We start from the raw sequence: 4,574 nt of genomic DNA, 5'->3' as shown, positions 1-4,574 counted from the left end.
AAGATTAGACATATCGATATATTTTTTTGTGATTGGAAAATAACAACAGAACAAACAAAAAACAAAAAACAAAAAACTGCTTAAGAAGTAAGGCATGTAGTCTCGCTAAGTGTTACTCTCAAATTTCTTCCAATGCAACATGAGCTCCACTTGGTGAGTATGAGTTCTCATTGCCGTCTTTGTCATGATGATGTCTGCCATTTTGTTTGTATCTCTCAAGATCAATCGAAAGTCAACACGCCATTTTTAAGATAAGATGTCCCCGATTTTCGGCACTAATGGATCAACAAAATCAGAGTTATCTTGAAAATTATTGACAAGAGTAAAAGTATCCAAATAATCTGTTTCACAAATAACATCTTTTTATCCTATGTCACAGGCTAGAAGATATCCTTTCCAAATAACAAACAACTCTCCTTGTAGAATATTATAACTCTCAATTGTTTTCAAACAGTCTCATTGCCAACTTCTATTCCAATCTCTGTTAACACAGGCATAACCAACGTGACCAGCAATACCAGGATAACTTGTATCGCAATTAACCTTAAAAATACCCATCGAAGAGGGAATCTATAAGCTATTAATGGTAGAGGCATAGAAACTCGTTGCAACTCAAAAACATTCTAAAACTCATTTTCCAAGGACAAAACCATATTAGTCACCTTATTTAGAGGCCAAGGCTTGTGTAGATAAAAGATCTCATTATTCCTAGAACGCCAAATCCACCATAAAACCAGAAAAGAATCTAGAAGGGCGCTCTTTACTATGAAACAAGAACCATTTCATCAAATCCAGAGGTTGATCAGAAATCTTCAAAGTCTGCTAAACTAGTTGAGCTTTCGAACAATCCCGAATACAATGAACAATCAATTCCTGACCAGAAAAATATTGTGGACAGCTATTCGTCAGTGAGATGTCTCTTCTGAAACGAAAAGTAGCAGTGGGTAGAGCCTCCTTAAAACAAAGTCAAACCAAGAATTTATGTTTTATCGAAATAAGCTAACGCCAAAGCCAAAACCAATTCCCCTGATCCTCCCAACTAAATTTCTTCTTACTAAGTCACAAGTAACCACTACGAGAGTCATAAACTTTTGACGTCGCATCAAACAAAAACCATCATACTACTAAACTTGCTTGCACATCCGGATTATAGGAAAGAATGTTGCCTTGCAAAAACTGGTTTAGAGGAGAATAGATATTCTGAAGGTGCCTGTCCAGATAACTAAAGATCCAAGATTTGAATATCCAAATTAGAAATGTGAACATAATCCATCTTATGACAAAGTTGCATATCTTTTCTCCAATTAGAAAACCAAAAGTTCTGGTTTAGATCCCCAATACATCAAACAAAGTCATCCTTCAAGAGATCCTAAGTTTTACGTATACTCTTCTAAACATAAGAGTCCGTGTTTCGAGACCGAATGAAATAGTCTCCGAAAGAGGAATGGTATTTTTCTGCCAACAATTGAATCCATAACTTGTTTGGATGATAAAAAAATTGCCAAACTAACTTTTCAAAAAGAGCAACATTAGCGCAAAACAGATCTCAAATCCCCAAACCACCAAACTTCTTAGGAGTGGCCAACACCTTCCAACTAATCAGATTCATGCCTCTACTATCAACTTGGCATTTCCAGAGAAATCTCCACATTATAGATTCTATCTTATTGGATATCCCTTTAGAGAACAAAGATACTTGCATGCGATAAAAAGGAATCACAACTATTACTGAATTGATCAAACATAGTCTTCCCGCCTTGTTAAGAAATTTTCTTTTTCAGTTGGCCAGCCTCTTCTGAATCTTGTCCAGAACATCATTCAACGCTGTTTACGTCACTTGAGAGTGATTAAAGGTAACTCTTATACATATCAATATATAATACTATTTAAATGTGTCTAAATATATTCAAAAAAGTATTTTTATTTTTTATCAGAACACGATTAAACAAAAAAAATACATATTAAATAAATAAATATCAATAATCAATATATAAATACAATAACTCAACAAAATGTTGGTAATTCATAAATCATGCTACATGGACCAGCTTTCTATGGCCATAAACTTTCTCGTGCCTTACACGAAAAAGGAACCTAAAAAGCCTTGAAAAAGCAATTTAATTTCATGCGTTTTACATATGTATATGTGAGTGTGACCATGCGAATGAAATTGAAATTGATTCTCATTATTATTTCATATAGATGCATGCCTAAGCTATGCCTAACCCTAAATTAAATTGAAATTGCTGAGAGGTAGTAGGCACCAGCCACACGCTTTTTCCAGAACTATGTTAATGTTTATTAATATGATTTTGCATTGGGAGATCGCATAAAATAATTAGGTTAACAAAGAATCGAATCGAAGACGATAAAGATAACTCACTTTAATTTAATTTAATTATTGAAGTAAGACTAAAGAAAACATACAGCTCTATATATTAATGAAAATGATAATTTAAAGACTAAATTTCTATTTTTGGTCCTTGAAATTCACGCAATTATCTATTTTGGCTCTTGAAATTCAAAATTATCTATACTGGTCCTCTAGATTCAAATCTCGGCATCAATGTGGTCCCTCGAATCTTTTCGGCGATAACTAGACAAACGGAATGTTGAGATGGCATCCTCCCTGCTACGCTGGATGATGAGTAATCGACGTCGTTTACCCTTGGCATCCAAACAAGTCAGAAATGTCGTCGCTTTGTATACGAAGGTAGAAGAAACAATGAAGACCCAAAATAAAGTATTCTTCTTCTCCTCTACCTCCACTATTCTTCATTTTTGACTTGTTTGGGCACTAAAAGTAAACGACATCGTTTACTCATCATCCAATGTAGTAGGAAGGGTGCTATATCAGCACTTCGTTTGCCTAGTCATCATCGAAAAGAATCGAGGGACACTATATTGGTGCCTGGATCTGAATTTGGAGGACTAATATAGGTAATTTTGAATTTTAGGGATCAAATTGAATAATTGCGTGAATCTCAAAAACCAAAATGAGTATTTAGTCTAATTTAAACAAAGAACTTTTTTTCAATTAGATATGTGAATTTTCAAAATTCAGTGTCATAAAAATATTTAATTCAAAAAAATTCTAAATAGTTATATATTTAACGCTCAAAACCATGATATGATCTACATGAAAATTAAATTATTCGTTTATAATCTCCATACTTGAGCACTACACGAGAACATTCAAAGATGGTGAGCGATGATAATATAAAATTGATAGAATCCAAAGTTCTTGAATGAATACATGAATGATATGGTGGTTAATTATATGTATTAGGGTTCCCATATGGATAATTATTGTTGCTGAAGCTTCCTGAAGCTGACATCACTTCATCATTAATTATTAATAATTATCATTAGTCTATCTTAAGCTAATATAGCTACCCTAATACCCTCTTTCTGTTTGTTCTCTTTAAGCATGCTCATGAGTTAATCATACAGATAATCTCATATATACATTATTTTCATTTAAATAAATAAAAAATATAAATGTGATCGAGTCATAACAATATATATACTTTATTTTGATAACATGCACCGAGACAAATATAAAGTTATATTTTTGTTAAATATTGACATTGAGAGTGTTTTGCTGATTTGTGGAGCAGCCTTTCAACACACAGAGAGCGTGATGAAGCAGGGTCGTCAGCGATGCAGTAGAGCCCGACCAACACGCGGAGGACGTGATGCAGCAAGGATGTAGCGACGTGGCAGCGCCCTGCCAATACGCGGGGAGCATGATGCTTCAGGAATCCCACCAACTTTTGCAGAGATTGGTGCGCGTTTTCGAGGAGCAATAGATGTCCGGTCAACAAGGGGTAAGTGTGTTGAAGACGGTCTGCATGCAGGGGACAACTCCTTTCTCCGGAAATCAGCGACAGACCGAAGCTCTTTAAATAAAGATCTTCCTCCTCCAAAATGATATATGATCGAGTGAGTTTGAGAGAGAAGGTGAAGTGAAGAAGAAGAAAAAGAGAGTTAGGTTAGTAGTGTTAGTGTAGCCTATTTAAAAAAAAAGAGTGATTATACAGAAAAAAATATTAGTTTCTATTAGTAAAAAATGGTACGTAATTATACTGCATCCGAAAAATATATTATCAATTATTCATTTATTTGGATCATCCACTTTATGTAAGTTGATAAATTTTAGGGTAAAGTATACTTTTTGTCCCTGAAGTTTGGCAAAATTTTCAAAAATACCCCTAAGTTTTATTTTGTTTCAATTTTGTCATAAAAGTTTTCGATTTGTATCAAATATACCCTCGACGACTAAATTTTCAAAAAATTTAAGACCAATCTAACAATAATGCGTGAAAATTATGCTTGATTTGCTTGTGTTAAGGGTTATTCTTATGAAATTGTTGTTGAATCGGTCTTAAATTTTTGAAAAATTAGCCGTCAGGGGTATATTTGATGCAAATTGAAAACTTATGGGACAAAATAAAACTTAGGGATATTTTTAAAACTTTTGTCAAACTTCAAGGACAAAAAGTATATTTTACCCTAAATTTTATTTTTTTATATATTTAAATTTTTTAAATTTTTGTTAAGTATCATATGAA

Source organism: Arachis ipaensis, chromosome B09 (genome assembly GCF_000816755.2).
Source record: "Arachis ipaensis cultivar K30076 chromosome B09, Araip1.1, whole genome shotgun sequence".
In the NCBI taxonomy this organism is placed as follows: domain Eukaryota; kingdom Viridiplantae; phylum Streptophyta; class Magnoliopsida; order Fabales; family Fabaceae; genus Arachis; species Arachis ipaensis.
The sequence above is the reverse complement of the archived record's forward strand: the minus strand, read 5'-3'. Positions refer to the sequence as shown.